General features: G+C 45.7%; 1 protein-coding gene across 1 annotated transcript in view; it reads left to right on the top strand.

Annotated features, from left to right (window-relative positions):
* Inpp5b (inositol polyphosphate-5-phosphatase B) overlaps positions 1–18,331 on the top strand; it is a 63,753-nt gene that overhangs the window by 18,721 nt on the left and 26,701 nt on the right.

The raw sequence follows: 18,331 nt of genomic DNA, 5'->3' as shown, positions 1-18,331 counted from the left end.
CTCTCTCTCTCTCTAGACCAAGCTGGTCTTGAACCCAGACCCAACTGCCTCTGCCTCTCAGGTGCGGGGGGGAAAAGGCTGAATCCAGACCCAACTGCCTCTGCCTCTCAGGTGTGTGTGTGTGTGGGGGGGGAAGGTGTGCCCCACCATTGCCTGGCATCCTTACCTAGAGACTTGCAGTGGTTCTGTACTAATCTTCCCCTACTTCCTTTAGTTTTTTTGTTTTGTTTTGTTTTGTTTTTTCAGTTCGGGCCATCCAGCCACCTTGCTCGTGCTAGACAGTTGCTCTCCCGTTGAGCCACACCCCAGCCCTTGCCTTCCTACCTGCACTTAAATTCCCCTCTCTCCCTTAGCGCACACTTCCCAACACATCCCCCGCTCTGTGTCTGGGTGAGGATTGCTCCACACCTCAGTGCCTAGGAATAAAGTTCAGATTCCTCAGTGCTGCGTTCAGGCCTCACCACAGCCAGCCTCTGCTCTCACCCGAGCCACGCCTCACTTTTACCCACTTCACGTTGCTTATAGTTTCTGGATAAAGCCCTGTACTTTTTTTACCTCTTCATTGATGACAGTTTTTTGATACAAGGTCTTCACTGTGTAGCCCTGGCTTGCCTTGAAGTTACAGAGATCCACCTGCCTCTACTTCCCAATGCTGTGATTTAAGTGTGATGACCAAGTAGGCTGAATTTCTGAAAATTTATTTGTGTCACATGCAAACATGCACACACAAAATCATGCGCGCGTGCACGCACGCGTGCGTGCACATACACAATACACACACACACACACACACGATTTTATGTGCCATGGGGCAAGTGTGGAGGTTCTCTCCTTTTACCATGTGGGTCCTGGAGATTAAACTCAGATTATCAGGCTCAGCAACAAGAGCCATTTCTTAGCCCTGGGTCTATGTTTATAAGCTCAAACTTGAACTTTTGAACTTGCTGTTCTTGGCATTTTTTTGTCAGTAGGTTGAGAGGGTAAAAGTCTGTCTGAGCCAGCAAGGTGTGGCTCGGGCCTGTAATTGTAAACACTTGGGAAGCGGAGGCAGGAGGATCAGAGTTTGAGGTCCACCTGGGCTGCTTGAGGCCCTGTCTAAAGGGAAGAGGAAAGTCTGCCTTTAGTTGAGCTGAGGAAACTATAAATTACAGTCTCCACGTGCAGCGTGCCCGTCCCTGTCCTTTTGTGAACTGCTCTGCCCCCCTGTCCCCCCTTCCCCCGCTTCCTGGCTTGTTCCTCCCACTTCTCTTTGGGCCCTATCACCAGACCACAGACAGTTCACTGAAAGCCCGCTGAGGAGAGGAGCCTGGAGGAAAAATCAAGTCATCTCCAGTAGCCCATCACCCCTGACCTGTTGTCAAGTGATTGTGCCAGAGTCTGTCTCCTTGAAAGCTCGGCTGCTTGTTTTTAGGCCTTGTTTACCCACTTTGATTTGTACAGGGAACAAACCAGATTTTGAATTCAAGACTCAGAGCAAAAAATGTGGTTTTTAGTCTTGAGTTTCTGTCCTCTCCCTACACCCACTTAAACATTTTAATCTTGATTTTCCTGCATTCACCTCCCAAGTGCTAAAATTACAGGCATGTACTGCCAGGCCTGGTTTTGTGGTACTTTTTTTAAATTCATAGATCCTTTCTCAGAAAAGACAAAAACTAAGCCCAAACAAACTGTGTGGATTGGTGGATAGGCTTAAAGGGTAACAAAGGGCTTGTTCCATTCTTTTTAGTGCCAGGTGCCCTGTGTTATTAAATTCACGTAAGAACTCCTATCTGGACTGGAGAGATGGCTCAGGTGGCTGAGCTACTGAATGCTCTCCCAGAGATCCCGAATTCAATTCCCAGCAACCACATGGTGGCTCACAACCATCTGTAATGGGATCGGATGCCCTCTTCTGGCTTGCAAGTGTACATGCAGCACTCTCAAGTAAATCTTTTTTTTAAAATGATGAATAAGACTAGCATTTATTTTGTTAAAGTTTGAAGAACAATGACATATTTATCTAAATAAATTAATCTTTAAAAAAAAGAACTCTTGCCGGGCGGTGGTGGCGCACGCCTTTAATCCCAGCACTTGGGAGGCAGAGGCAGGTGGATTTCTGAGTTCGAGGCCAGCCTGGTCTACAGAGTGAGTTCCAGGACAGCCAGGGCTACACAGAGAAACCCTGTCTCGAAAAACCAAAAAAAAAAAAAAAAAAGAAGAAGAAGAAGAAGAAGAATAAAACTCAAAACCTGGCATGGTAACAGCAGGAATGGGAGTTCAAGGCCAACCTGCTGTTAGAAACAGTCATATTAAGTAGAATTACATCATTCTCAGGAAAATAAATATTGGGGCCCAGGGAATAGCTCAGTGCTCAAACTTCTTGCTGCATAAGCATGAGTCGGATCTCTGGCATCTCGTAGAGCTGGGTTGGTGCTATGCCCTTTTCATGCCAGTGCTGGGGATGCAGAGGGAGAAGCATCCCTGGAGTATATGGGCCAGTCTGGTCTGATCCACAAGCTTCAGGTCATGGAGAGATCCTAGCTTAAAAAGGACACACATGAGCACCAACACACACAAAGTATTTCATGGGTTTTTGTGCGTCCTAGATTTATAGGGATAAGGTCATGTGTGTATAGATGGTAATAACAGATGGCAAGTAGAAGTGAAATGGTCTAGGGAATGAAGAAGACTGATGGGGCGGGGGAGGAAGAGAAGAGGGGTGGGCATTGGGTGTGTGAGCTCAAAGTATATTTGTTCTTAGTAACGGTATAATATAATAATAAAATAATTAATTAAAAGTGTCCTCTTGAAGCCGGGCGTTGGTGGCGCACGCCTTTAATCCCAGCACTTGGGAGGCAGAGGCAGGTGGATTTCTGAGTTCGAGGCCAGCCTGGTCTACAGAGTGAGTTCCAGGACAGCCAGGGCTACACAGAGAAACCCTGTCTCGAAAAACCAAAAAAAAAAAAAAAAAAAAAAAGTGTCCTCTTGTCCTCTAAAGAAGAAAAATGGGAAGTCCAAGGTTTGTGTGGATTCCAAAGTCTTACCATTTGGCTCAGAATTCACCACAATTATTATTAGCAGTTGTAATTTATTAAGCAATGACTGTGATCTATGAACCCTAATACTGTGCTATAGAAATTCTGGGAGCTAGGCATGGTGGTTCATACTTGTAAGGTAGCAGAAGGATCAGGAATTCAAGGCCATCCTCAACTATGTAGTGAATTTGTAAGTTAGAGGCCAGTCTCCTGTCCACCATGAGACCTTATCCCAAATGACAAGAGTTCTGGAAGGAATTTTTTTTTTTTTAATCTTGGGAGCATGTTGAGATTTGTTTGGTTGGATTTTTTGAGACAGAGTCACTCTATGTAGCCCTGGCTGTCCTGGAACTCGATCTGTAGACCAGGATGGGCTCAAACTCTGAGATCTACCTGCTTCTATCTCCCAAATCCTGGGATTAAAGGCATGTGTTACCACTGCCCCACAAGTTTGTTTGTTTATTTTATTTTAATCATCATGACAGAATCCCAGAGAAAAACACCTTAAAGTGGGCCAGGAGATGGTTTAGAACACTTGCTGCTCTCAGAGAGGACCTTAGTTCAGTTTTCAGCACTCATGTTGGGCAGCTCACAACCACCTGTAACTCCAGCTCTAGGACACTCAATTCCTTCTGGCTGCTGAGGATACCTACACATATGTGCACCTACACACACACACACACACACACACACACACACACAAAAGAGTGCATTTTGGCTCATCATGGTTTCAGAGATTTAAATTCATGGTCATCTGCCTCCATTGTTCCCTTACCCCAGTTCTTTGTTCTCTTTTTTAAAAATTTCTATTTGCTTTCAACTTCTGGTAAAGCGAAACCATCCTACTGGAAGAACATAGTAAAGGAAAGCTGTTCACTCCCTGGCATCCGGGAAGCAGAGGGGAAGTTTGGGGGTGGGGAGAGGGAGAGGGCCTGCAGCAAGATGCACCCTTAGGCCAGAGAGAGTATCTGATCTCTTGGAGTTATATGTGGTTGTGAGCTATGTCTGTATGTTGATCCTCTACAAGATCCCAAAGTAGGTGCTGGTAAGTAAACCCAGATCTTCTCTGCAAGAGCAGCAAGGACTCTGAACCACTGAGCCATGTCTTCAGCCTGTAAGGCACACAGTCCAGTACTTCTGTGTCAGGACATACGATCAAGCAGTGTGGGGGTTAGTACTTATGGAGAGGAAGGAAAAGAGCAGAGCAGAGTGTCTGAGTGCCTGCTGTGTGTGGAGATTGCACTCTGTATTTTGAGACAGGCTCTTACTCTGTAGCCTGGTCTGGTCTGGAACACACTGTGACTGACTGACTTCAGGGCTGCCTTTGAAGAGTCCTCCTGCATCAGTCTCTTTGAGCCTCATGGCTATGCTTTGATCATCATTTGGCTTCTCATTCACACCAGTACCGCTTTACAAATGAGGAAAGAAATTGTCTTTTGCTTGAGGTTTCACATGATGTAATGGATGGAGCCAGGAAAATACCCAGCTTTATTTATGCCAAAGCCTGAGGTTTTCCTCTAATGTCTCTTAAAGTACCAGCTAAGGCTCTCTGAATTTACAGAGAAGGCTCATGTGGGTGAGCAGAATCTTATGAATGGGGAGTCAGGAGTTGAAGCTGGGTTCTACAGGTGAGGTGGCCACAAAGTAGGAGGGACTTCATGCCGTAGGAGTGAGTGCAGCATGTGTGGGAACCTGTCTTTTTAGATTGAGATGTCTGGGTGGTGGATTAATGAGGGAGAATAAAGCCAATATGCAAAGGGCTTTGGATGCCAGTTGAACCAGTTTTGGCCTTAACCTGCAGGCATCATCTAACCCTGAAAGTTTTGGAACAGATGAAATCAGAGTTTCATGGGGCCAAGACCAGAGACTACACTGGGCAAGGAGCAGTGGGAGGGTCTCTTAGGCTCTGTGGTAGCAAACGAGGAGGTGATAGCCTGGAGAATAGCAGCTGTGAGGATGAAGAGGGGCCCCAGAGGAAGGGTGGGTGGATGGCAGGATTGGAAAGCCCAGGTCAGAGGGGTGGAGGGAGCTGCTGAGTGCGAGAGCTCAGGAAGAGAGCATAGATGTGGGGTCACAGTTTTCCCTGGGACCCACCCAAGTATAGAACATCCTGTGGGGACTCAGGAGACAGAGGAAGGCTGAGCTGAATGGCCTTGCTTACAGTGACCCATGCATGATGGATGGCCATTCCCGAGGAGGCACCAGGCCTGAATCTGCACTGATAGTTATGATAGCTTCCAGCTACTGGTTATATAAAGTAAAATTAAAAGTTGAGTCTCTTATTTATTGTAGTCACATTTTAGGTGTTTAGTCTATTTAATTGTCACACTGTTGGGCAGGACATCTGTCCACAAAAGTTCTTTTTTTTTTCCTCCTCTGAGATGGGGGTCTCACTATATAGCCCTGGGTGGACTGGAGCTTGCTATGTAGATGAGGCTGGCCTTAAACTCAAGAGATCTACCTGCCTCTGCCTCCCAAGTGCTAGGCTTAAAGGTGTGTATAGGTATGTTCAATTTGTTTCCATTTTTATATATATTCATGTGTGTGTGGATGGGTGGGTAGGTATGTCAGTGCACCTTTGGAGGTCAGAGGATGGGGTGCAGTCAGTTCTCTCCTACCTGTATATGGTTCCAAGGATTGAACTCAGGTTGTTAGGCCTGTTTCACCCAGCCCAGCCATCTTACAAGTCCTGAAATAGAATATTTTGACATGGGTTTAAATATACATTTTTACTTTGATGTAAAAGTCCACACTGTACATGAGTGGTAGGCCTGGTGTCAAGAGTTTGAACTCCTGTCTTTGTTTTGTAGTTTTGGGCATTATTTGACTTATAGAGCACCTGGGCTACTAAGGGAAGAATAGCTTCAAGTTAATTATAGAAAAAGACAGCAACCATAGGAGGAAGATATGATTGATTTCCTTAGCCAAGGATGCAAAGGCTTCAGGTTAGATAGATTGTTCTAGGTCATGTGTAGTAAGAGACAGTAGAACCTAAGTTTCTGACTCCAAAGCCTGTGTCTTTATGTAATATGTAAACCACAGATTAGGGCTGGGAATATGGCTCGGTGAAGTAGAAATCATTAAATGGTGGTTTTTACCCTATCTTTGATCATTTAAATTAAAGACAAATAAAAAACATAAAACCTTTATATTTAGAATAAGCCTTAAAGCATTAGAGCTGGGCAGATACCAACCTTCTATGTTACTTTGTCCATGTCACTGTCAGTAACCCCAACATATTACTTGCCACGTTCTGCCAGGGCTGCTCCTACTCCAATTGGGCAGCTCTCATGGCCATGCTCTCAAGATCCACCCTCCCCATGGCATCTTCTTCCTTCTCCTCTCTCTCCTCTCCCTCCTCTTATTCATACTCTTAGCCCAAACCAAAGCCCTGCTAACCTCTCTTCTATTCAGATACAGACTGTAGACATCTTTATTAACCAATCAGGGATAACTTGGGAGGCAAGGCTACATAGCATCGCTTGGTATATGTGAGGATCTCCTCTTGGGGGCCACCAGATCTTAGGGGCAGTATTAACATTACAGTACATAGCAACAGATCAAACCTCAACAGCTAAGTTGGGAGAGCGCTTGCCTCAAGTGCACAAAGCCAGTGGTTTGATCCATAGCCCTGTAAAAACTGACTGGACGTAGCAGTACACTCCTGTAGTCACAGTTTTCTGAAGATGAAGGCAGGATGATCAGAAGTTCAAAGTCATTCTCTTCTACATACCGAATTTACGACTAGCCTAGACTACATGAGACCCACCTCAGAAATAAAGCCAAAACAAAATGAAAGAGAGGGCAGAAATAAGCAAAGAGAAAAAGATCACCAAAGAGAAATGACCATTTTTAAATAGTTGCTGTGTGTCCTTCTGGATTTTTTTTGTTCATAGATCTTTATTTTATGATACTGTTGAAAAATTCCTGGTTGAATGTGATGGCACCAGCACATCTCTAATCCCAGCACTTGGAAGGCTCTGTGAGTCTGAGGCCAGCCTGTTCACAAAACCAAAACCCCCAAACCCTGATGCTGCATGATGCATAAAGAAAGTTTTAAAAAGAGGCCGAGTTTGAAACAGGAAGGGTGGCCATATGGAGGGTCTGGAGAGGCGAAAGGGAGGGGGAAATAATATTTTTTTTTAGTTAATTTTTGTTTGTGTGCTTATTTTGTTTGTTTTTCAAGACAGGGTTTCTCTGTGTAACCATGGCTGTCCTGGAACTTGCTCTGTACACCAGGCTGGCCTTGAACTCAAGAGGTTTTCCTCCCTCTGTCTTTCAAATGCTAGAACCAAAAATGGATGCCACCACTGCCTGGCTTTAGATTAAGATTATTTTTAATAATCTCAACTTTTAGAGGTTCCATCACCACTTGCCATTGCTAAATGAAGGGTAGCTTTCCGGAGAAGCCTGTGGACAAGCTGCATCCAAACCAGAGCGATATGTCTGTGTTGTCTGCACGTGGGTGTGGTTTCCAAGTGCCGTGTATGTAAACATAGATTCACGGTCGTTTCTAGCACACGGCGATACAGCTGGCCGCACTCAGTGTCAGTCCTCGCCACTCAGCGTCATCTCTGCTGCTTCATTTGGCAGTTCTGAACTCCCAGAAGCTTTGGGGGCTGACAAGAATTTTTGTTTGGCTCAAGCTAGATTTGGAAGTGAGACTTCCTTTTACTGATATGAGTCTATTTATAGACTTTATTTATCCAAGCATTGCTATTCATAAGTTGCACTGTGTCTCAGCTTCTACTGGGATTGTTATCGAAGTGGTGTAGGTAATGTCTTCTCTGGGCTCAGAGGTTTTGAAGTCCAGCTCTGTGGGTCTGTGCTTGCCTATACTGCTCTCCAGGCTAAGAAGAAGTCTTAAAAGGCAACTTTATCTGTAAAGCAAGGTTTGTGTGGGAAAGTTGTTGCTGTTTTAAAGATGTTAATGCAGAGTCAGAGTTAAAAAGGAAGGAAGGAAGATGGATAGATTGATTCCATACTTCTCCACACCTAGATCAAGCTGCAGTGGTTAGGACTCACCAACTAGGCTCTCAGTGGGAAGTGAGTCAAGTGTAGGCGTGGCAGGTAGTCATCAGGAATGCATTCAGAGATTGGCCCTAAGAAATGGCCCAATGAGGAGAAAACTGATTGTTTTGTTCAGTATTCATTATGGATGGCCAAGGATGCACCACTTGTTATGGCAAGCCAGAGGCCACAGGAAAAAGACTCCTCTGTCTCTCTAGCTAAAAAGGCAAGACTTCTCAAACAGCTGAGCTAGTTAGGGCTCTGATGTGATAACTGCACAGATGCAAGCTTGGGAGCTGCGTGTGCTGGGATCCCAGAAGCTGGAAGCAGAGCCAGCAGGTTCTGCTAGCCTTGGCTGTACAGCAAGTCTCTGTCACGAAGACAAGCATGTTGGACAGGTAACCCAAGTTCAGTTTCTAGCACCGACAGACAGTTCACTACCACTTATATATAACTCGGCTCCAGGGGATCGATGCCCTCTTCTGGACTCCTCAACACACCTGTGTACACACACACACGCACACACGAACACACACACTTAAGTCTTAGGGTTAGAGAGATGGCTCAGCTGTTAAGAGTACTGGCTTCTCTTGCAGAGGACTTGGTTGTGACGCGCCGCCTCGCCGATAAGGAGAACGCCACACTCAGGATTCTTCTGACAGCAGTTTACTTGTTACAGCTCTTTTAGATGGTGTTACAGCTCTCTTAGATGGTGGTGTTACAGCTCTCTTAGATGGTAGTGGCGAAGGACCTCGAGCCCCAGAACCCATGGCTTATATAGAGCCCTGGGAGAACGTGCTGCATGCTCATTGGCTCTTTAAGTGTTGCCTAATTAGCATATTAGTTTTCATTGGCTCTTTACGTGACACCTAATTAACATACTAGTTTTCGAGCCTTGCGCATGCGCACATTCAGCTTGGCTCCCTCAAGGAGCCGGCGGTGCCATTTCACAATGGCGAATGCAGCTCCCGACACTTGGTTTCATTTCCCAGCAACCACATGATATCTAACAGCCATTTTGTACCCCATTCCTAGGGGATCTGACACCTTTTGGCCTCTGTAGGCACCGGGCATACATGTAGTACTGTCAAATACTCATATACATAAAATAAATACTTTTTAAAATTTTAAAAATAAATAAGACTGAGCATGGTGATGCATGCCTTTAACCTCAGCACTTGGGAGGCAGAGGCAGGCAGATCTTTGGGAGTTCAAGGCCAGTCTAGTCAACTTGATTCATTCTAGTAGACCCAGACTACATAGAACTGCCCTGACTCAAAAATAAATAAATAGTGAACAGATTAAAAAAATCAAAATAAATCTTTAAAAAAGAAAAAGCAAACCTCAAAGCTGGGCTGTAGAGATAGGATAGCTCAGTAGATAAAGGCATTTGCTGCCAAGCTTGACAACATGGGTTCAATCCCCGAGATGAAAGGAGTTATCCTCTGCCCTTTCCCCGCCTCCCCCAGCAGGCACACACTCATGTGTGAACACACATATAAACAAAGAACTAATTAAAAAGAGGGCCACCAAGCTACCTAAGCAGATAAAGCACTACTACTACTGCTGCTGCTGCTGGTTATAATGATGATGATGATGATGGTGGTGGTGATGATGATGATAATAGTATAATAAGCCAGGCAGTGGTGGCACACGCCTTTAATCCCAGCACTTGGGAGGCAGAGGCAGGCAGATTTCTGAGTTCGAGGCCAGCCTGGTCTACAGAGTGAGTTCCAGGACAGCCAGGGCTACACAGAGAAACCCTGTCTCTAAAAACAAAACAAAACAAAAAAAGTATAATAATACCTAAGGTGGGCTGTATGGAGGAGGAGCAGAGTCACGAGGGTCTAGGAGAGGACCTGAGGCAGGTTCATGCAGGTGGTAGTTCTGAGCTGGGTGTGAAGTGGAAAGTTGAATGTAGCTTACCAGATGTCGATAGAATTGGTGCATGGTCTTAGATACACACGGGGTAAAGAGGGAAATAGCTTCATCGTGAGTGGATTGAGGGCTTAGAGAGGCAGGAGTGAGGGTGGGAAATGAGGCTGGAGAGACAGTCTGGGATTACTTTTTTTTTTTTTTTTTGTTTTGTTTGAGACAGGGTTTCTCTGTGTAGCCCTGGCTGTCCTGGAACTCACTCTGTAGACCAGGCTGGCCTCGAACTCAGAAATCCACCTGCCTCTGCCTCCCCAGTGCTGGGACTAAAGGCGTGCACCACCACCGCCCAGCTCAGTCTGGGATTACTTATAGAGGACTTTATGTGTTAAATACACAGAAATTCAGGTTTTATTTCAAAGGTGACTTAAGTCACTGGGGGACTTAACACCCAGGTGACGGGCTGAGGAGGATGACTTCTACCTGTTGACTGAATGGGTTGGAGGAGGGGAATGCAGGCATGAGCCCTGCAGAAATCATGGTTGAAGCCAAGACATGGCACCAGGGATGTAAAAGAGGGTTAAATATAAGATGTTTAAGAGAGCCTGGTGTGGCACATGCTGTTAATCTAGCACTCCAGAGGCAGAGTCTGGCAGATCTCAGAATTTGAAGCCAACCTGGTCTACATATGAAGTTCTAGGCCAACCTGATCTATATATGGAGTTCAGGTGAGCCAGGATTACATTGTAAGCTCCTATTTCTAAATAAACAAGTCAATAAGGATGATACTCCTAGACCTGGTAACTGAACACGGGAAGGAAGAGCAAATCTTGTTGACTCATAGACTGGGTGACAGAGGATTGGAGGGCTGAGGCTGGAGAGGGGCAGAGAGGGACTGGGGAAGCTTCGGCTGGGGAGAAGGAAGGGAAGCTGTGGCCAGAGGGCGTAGTGGTGCAGTGGAGGAGTAAATGCAGCGAGAACTGTTGACAACCAGCTTCTATACCAGATGCTGGGGAGAAAAGGTTCCGAGAACTGCTCAGAGCTGGGAATTCCTCCAAACAGCGCCTTAAAGTTTCCACCCATAGTCACGAATGAAGACGGCTCATCCCATGGCGGTTTCCTCGGCACACGACCCGTCTGTGCAGTAGAGCACGCTAAGAGGCCTTGGAGTGCACAGAAAGCCATCTTAGTCACAGCTCCTTAGGCTGAGAAGCTCAGGTGCCTCTGTCTGTTACAGAGCCCTAGGAGCTGACACTGTTAGTGTCCCTGTGTTATAGATCAAAAGGAAGTGACTTGTCGTTACACAGGAAGATATTGGTGGAGTAGGCCTTCAGCTTCAGTTCCCAGGTACTCTCGTTCCGAGCCTGTGGTGCATGCCTGCTGCACTACAGTGCCTTTCTACGTCTCAGGGAGTCGCCCAGGGAGAGACAGCCCTGTTTCCCAAGGCTTGTCTTTAGTGAGAGTGGCATCCACTGTCTGGTATCCATTAGTGATTACAAATCTTTTTTTTTTTTTTTTTTTTTTTCGGTGAAACAGCATCTCATGTAGCATAGACTGACCTTGAACTTGTTATGTAGTGGAGGATGACCTGAACTTATTGATCTTTCTGCCTCTATTTGCTGAATGCTGGATTACAGGTGTGCACCACCACACACACTTTTATGCAGTGCTGGAGTGGAACCCGGAGTACAAGCTGCCAACGGAGCGACAGCTCAAGCCTGATTATAACTAGCATCCGAGTAAAGTGACTTGACATCAAACGGTGGTAGTACTAATAGATAAACCTTTTTATTTTTAGGTTTATTTAGGGTGTGTGTGTCCACGTGTGTGTGTGTGTGTGTGTGTATGCATGAATATGGAAGCCAGAGGTCAAGATTGGGTCTCAGCTGCTCTCTATCTTATTTTTATTTCTTTATTTCTTTACTCATTTAGGTTTTTTTTGAGAAGGGGGTCTCACTAATGAAGCTTTGATTGTTCTGAAACTGAGTATGTAGACCAGGCTGGCCTCAAACTCTCAGAGACTGGCCTGCCTCTGCTCCTAAGTGGTGGGATTAAAGGTGTGTCATATCAGCTCTTTTATTTTTAAAATGTTGTCATTATTAGTGTGTGGGTGCACAATGTGAGTGTGCCCTGGCATGTGTGTGGATGTCAGAGAACAAGTCTGTGGCGTTCGTTCTTTCCTTCCATCTTTCCTTGGGGAGCAGGGATAGAATTCAGATTCACGTTGTCAGGCAGTGTCTTTGCCCACGGAACCATCTCCCTGGCCTTCTCCTTCCATTCTTTGCGTTAGGTTCTCATTGGACCTGCAGCTCCTCAGTTGGGCTAAGCGGGATGATGATAAGCTCTAACCCTAGGACCTGCCTGTCTCTGTCTCCCGTCCACTCTTTGTACATATGGCCAAAGGTATATGTTTATCCGAACATGTGTGTATGTGACTACATGTTTGTGTGTGAGTGCAGGTGCATGTATGAAACAATGTTTCATGGTATGAAATTTTCCGTTTGTGAGCACCATGTTAGCACTCAGAAAAGTTGGGACTTACCATGGTAGCACAGGCTTACTTATGATCCCAGCTCATAGGAGGCTGAGGAGGGAGGACTGCTGGAAATTTGAGGCCAGCCTGCACTAAATATTGAGATTCTGTCTCAGAAGACAAAAAAACGAGCGGTAATGAAGAGAAGGGAGCATAGTTCAGAGGTTGAGTGGTCGCTATTCTTGCAGAGAGTAGAGTTTGGTTCATGGCATCTGTGTTAGATATACTTTGGATTCAATGCCCCCTTCTGGTCTTCATGTACACATACCCAGACATGGACTCACGTACAAACACAGGATAAGAAGTAAAATAAGCCTCTGTGTGTGTGTGTGTGTACTTTGTTTCTGAGGAATTGAGCCTAGTGCCTCATACATGCTAGGCAAGTGCCCTACCACCAAGCTATAGCTCCTCAGCCCCTTTATCTGTTTTTTTTTTTTTCCGAGAGAGAGAGAGACAGGGTCTCCCTTCTGTATAGCCCTGGCTGTCCTGGAACTCACTCTGTAGACCAGGCTGGCCTCGAACTCAGAAATTCACCTGCCTCTGCCTCCCAAGTGCTGGGATTAAAGGCGTGTGCCACCACCGCCCGGCATCTTTTTTTTTTAATCAAGTAACTAACTAATTAATTTTCTTGGGTGTGTGTGTGTTTTTCTTTTTTTAAAAAATGGGCTCATTCTGTAGCTTAGGTTGACCTTGAATTCAGGGCAGTCTTCCCACCTGGTCCTCCAAGTGCTGGAATTCTGAGCGTATGCCACCACTTAGACATAGAACTTCTGGGTAGTTTTGGTTGTTGTTTTTGTTTTTTGAGACAAGGTCTCCCTATTATATAGCTCTGGCTGGCCTGGAATTCTCTGCTGGGTATTTTTTGACCTAGTAGTAAAAAGGCAGGGTGGGTGAAGTGAATGAAGATGGTTCCTCAAAGCCTGGTGACCTGAATTTGATCCAGGACACACATGATAGGAGAAACCGACTCCTTCAAGTTGTCCTCCAACCTCTACAAGTGAACTGTGGCACGTATGTGTGTCACATCGCCACCCACCCATGATAAATAAATACGTATTTTGACAGTAGGTGCTGTGAGCTGAGGAAATTTAAAAGCTTCTAAAGTGAAATAAAGGGGTATTTGAGCACCTGCAGGGGCAGGGGTCTGCCCCAGTGTCAAAGTGAATCTCCACCATCTGAGCCCAGGCTTGGATGGAAGGAGGAGTGAGTAATGTGGGTGTCAGGAGGAAGTGAGTCCCAGACAGAGGGAGCAGCAAGAGCAAAGCCCTTGGGATGGCAGTGAGCTTGGCCCCAAAGAAGGAAGGATGGCAAGGCCAGGATGTGTGGGGCCCAGAGGCTTCAGAGGCCCAGGGTAGGCCCTTCTCAATTCTTGCTACTGAGGGTAAGGCTTATTTTCAGAGCAGAGAAGTGACCTCATCTGTACACTTGTGTACTTTAAGGTTTGCTGCAGCTGCTCTATGGGCAACCAACAATAGGCCTTATGTAAGGAAGCACACAGACAGGAAGCTGCTGCTGCAGTCTTGATGAGAACTCTTGGACATGGTTTTGGAGGCAGAACTTGCTTCAATTCTCAGTGAATTAAATGTACATGTGAACAAGAAAAGGCCTTGGTGTGGTTTGTTTGCTTGTTTTATGTCAGTTCTAAGTAGCTCAGTCTATCCTCCAACAGCAGTGGTCTCCCAAATACTGAGATTATAAGTATGTCCTATTCAGCTAGTTGGAGCCCTAAATTCTCTTCTTGTCTTGCTTAGTCAGCTGTACACTGTAGTCCAGGCTGGTCTCAGTTGAGGTAGTTCTTCTGCCTCAGCCTCCCGAGCACTGGGATTACAGGCATATGCTGCTGTGCTCAGTGAGTGTGAGATTTTTGCCCTGATCGACTGGTTGAATGCTGGTACCATTTGCTGGGACGCAGAAGGTGAAGCCAGGACATGGGGAAGGAACTGGATGGAAACCAGGTGGAAGGTACAGGACAGAAATGCAAATTTGAGACTTCATTTGTTATTGGTGTGCCATGAGGCAAGTTTTCTTTTCATTAATACAGTTTTCCATAGCATCCCAGGGCAAACTGGAGCAGTCTGATTGGGGGGTTCCCTAAAGGCCCACAGGTCACTGGCATCACACAGGGGACCTGGGTTCCCAGTGTAGCTTGTGATTTGTGGTTTTTCCACCAGGATCTCAAATGATGTAGATGGAGACTCTTAAGGTATTTAAAAAACTTCACTCTTTTTTCGTGCTTGATGATCTCCTTGGTAGACAGGACACTCTCCTGAATCTCTGTTTTAATTAAATTAAATTTAATTTTTTTTTTTTTTTGGTTTTTCGAGACAGGGTTTCTCTGAGTAGCCCTGGCTGTCCTGGAACTCACTCTGTAGACCAGGCTAGCCTCGAACTCTCGAACTCAGAAATCCGCCTGCCTCTGCCTCCCAAGTGCTGGGATTAAAGGCGTGCGCCACCACCGCCCGGCCTAAATTTAATTTTTTAAAGATTTATTTTTATTTATATGAGTACATTGTCACTATCTTCAGACACACCAGAAGAGAGCATCAGATCCCATCAAAGATGGTTGTGAACCACCATGTGGTTGCTGGGGAATTGAACTCAGGACCTCTGGAAGAGAAGTTAGTGCTCTTAACTGCTGAGCCATCTCTCCAGCCCTTAATTTTATTTTTTATCTGTCTTTTAGCCTTAGCCCTGGTTGTCCTGGAACTCACTATATTGACCTGGTAGGACCTTCCTCTTTGTTTCTCTCTGTGTCTCTGTGTCTCTGTGTCTCTCTCTCTCTCTCTCTCTCTCTCTCTCTCTCTCTCTCTCTCTCTCTCAAGAAAGGGTTTCTCTGTGTAGCTCTGTCTGTCCTGGAACTCGCTCTGTAGACCAGGCTGGCCTCTGCCTCCCAAGTGCTGGAACTAAAGGCATGCGCCACCACACTTGGCTAAAACAAAAATTTTCAAAGCTGGGTATGGTTTATGTTCTTTATTCCTAGAACTTGAGAGTCAGGCAAGTGGATCCTTATGGGTTCGAGGCTACTATGTAGGGAAGCTCTATCTTAGTATACAGGTGGAAGTCAGTGGACAATTAGGTCCCTGTGAGTCCTATGGAGATCGAACTCAGGTTGTAAGGCTTGGCGTCAAGAGCCTCTACCTACTGAACCTTCTCACTGGACAGTGTATCTCCATTTTTTTCTAGGCAAGGTCTTATCAAAGCTGACAGTTCTTCAATGTTCAACTTGTCTACCATTTTCTTAGGCAAGCCATGGAGTCTGACTCCTTGCCTGGCTTCCTTGTGCTCCTAATTGCATTTATGAAGCAAGAGGCCCGTGTGGAGGAGCTATAGAGATGGCTTAGAGGTTAAGAGCACTTGACGCTCTTGCAGAGAACCCAGGTTCAGTTCCCAGCACCCATATAGTGGTTCATAGCCATCCTGTAACTCTAGTCCCAGGGGCTTCTGTGCTATCTTCCAATCTCCTCTGGCACCGGGCACATGGGTGGTGCACATACATACATGTAGGCAAGACCTTCACGCACATAAAATAAATAAATCAGAGAGAGAGAGAGAGAGAGAGAGAGAGAGAGAGAGAGAGAGAGAGACACTGACTCTGACCCTGACCAACTGACCCATGTGTGTAGTTTTTAAGATCCAGAGAAGAGACCAGGGCTGGGGTGATGGCTCAGTGGCTAAGAGTGTTTGAGTCCCCAGCAGTCACTTTGAAAATAAATAAGTAAAAAATGAACTCTAAGGGCAAGTGAGGTTAGGAGCTGAGCAAGAGGACAGTTAGGGAAGAGGTGCTTTGCTTAGGATCTTGCTGGGGCATCTGTGGGAAAAGGGAAGCATCCCCGAGGGCTGGTTTCCCAAAGGAAGCAGGGTTAGCCATCAGGTATTTACTGAAAGAGGTGAAAGTGTACGATGCTATAGGCTGTGCTAACTGGGCTGCATTTGGCCAGCCACGTGCTTATCAGTTACCATAAGCAGCAGTTAATGGAAGATTAGAGACGAGGCTGGGACAGAAGGTTGAGAAGACACAGGACAAGAGCAGAGGCTGGACAGAGGTGAAGCTTTTCCTGAGGTTTTGATCTCAGCTCCTGATTCTAAAATCTTTTATATTTTAGAACTTATTTTCTTTTTCCCTTTGAGACATGGTTTCTCTATGTAGTCCTGGCTGTCCTGGAACTTGCTCTGTAGATAAGGCTGGCCATAATCTCAAGGGTCTGCTTGCCTCTGCCTCCTGAGTGCTGGGATTAAACTGTATGCCACATGTCTGTCAGAACAGTTCTATTTTTCTGTGAAAACAGTACAGAAAAAATGTCCACATCAATTTCATGCATCGCAATCTTGCACTAGCAATGTCACATTTGTTAACAGTATGAGATCCATGTAGACAGACTATTGTTATTATAATATTTATTTATTTTATGTATATGAATGAATACACTGTCGCTGTCTTCAGACACACCAGAAGAGGGCATCGGATCCCATCAAAGATGGTTGTGAGCCACCATGTGGTTGCTGGGAATTGAACTCAGGACCTCTGGAAGAGCAGTCAGTGCTCTTAACCACTGAGCCGTCTCTCCAGCCCCAATAGATTATTATTAACCAAAGTGCACACTCAGATTTCCTTGGACTTTTACTGAATGACCCTCTACCCATAGTCCCATCCAGGACCCTCTTAATACTGAACTATCACGTGTCCCATTAATTTCCTCTGATCTGTGACAGTTTCTCAGTCTGGCCTTGCTTTTGATGACCCTGACAGCTCTCAGGAGTACTTCCTTTTGTCCTTAAACAGGGGCTCTGCAGGGGGCAGGGAGCAGTCTCTCTGTCAAGGATGTAGGTTATCAACAGGACTTATTACAGGTGAACCTTCACCACCAGCTGAGGAAGTGCCTGTCACATTTGTTCACAGAGCTCTGACTTTCCTTCTCTGCGGGCTTCATCGCTGAGAAGGAAGTCACTCCGCACAGTCCGCCCTGAGGAGTAGGGAGTTAGTTAGCTTCCTCTATGAAGGGGAAGCTGCTATGCGAGTTATTTGGAATCCTCTTTGGGAGATTTATGCCTTCTCATTTGTTTTATCATCCCTTGATGATGATGATGATGATGATGATGATGATGATGATGATTTTACAGATTTTTAGCACTTTACTGCTTTCTAGCACTGTCAGGTATTTAAAGCTACTTTGTGTGTTTCCTTTCTCAGTCTTTAAATAGCAGCACTTCTTAGGAGCCCAGTTTTGGAGAACAATATTAGAAGCTAAGGTCTCACATCATGTATGCATGCTGCTCTTGTCTATTTTTGCTTCTCAGAGGACAGCAAAGGACTGTGTGTGTGTGTGGAGAGGGTGGGGCAAGGTTTTTCCTTTGAGAAAGGGTCTCGTGTCCTACACTCAAATTCACTGTGTAGTTGAGAGTGATTTTTGAACTTCTGACCTTTCAGCCTCTGTCTTCCTAATGCTAGGGTTGTTATAAACAACCACGCCCAGTTTATATGGTGCTAGGGACTGAACCCAGGGCTTCATGCATGCTAGACAGCATTCTTGCGATTGAGCAACGTCACCAGCCCTATGTGAATTTTAGTTTAATTCTAATCCTGTGTATGTGTGTCGCTATATGACTTGTGTTTGTAGATGCCCTGGGAGGCCAGCAGCGTAGCTGGAGTTGCAGATGGTGATTTCTATATCTAATCACCTGTAGTGAGCTAACTAGTAATTCATACTGACATTTTGTAAGTCTAATCCATCACCACATGGATCTTTCTAGCTCTCTTCCTTTGCTCGTCTGAACTCTTCTGCTCCAATAGTGGGTCACGTGGCTCATTCACACCCCTTTTCTTGGTGCTCATGTGCATAGTTCCACAGTTGTTAATCTGTGCCCCATCTTAACCACGTTCTGAACTGGAGCACTGTGTGCGTGG

The sequence above is a fragment of the Grammomys surdaster genome, unplaced genomic scaffold, assembly GCF_004785775.1.
Source record: "Grammomys surdaster isolate TR1022 unplaced genomic scaffold, NIH_TR_1.0 125863, whole genome shotgun sequence".
NCBI classification, from domain to species: domain Eukaryota; kingdom Metazoa; phylum Chordata; class Mammalia; order Rodentia; family Muridae; genus Grammomys; species Grammomys surdaster.
Note: the sequence above shows the minus strand (reverse complement) of the source record. Positions and strands in the feature narration are given on the sequence as shown.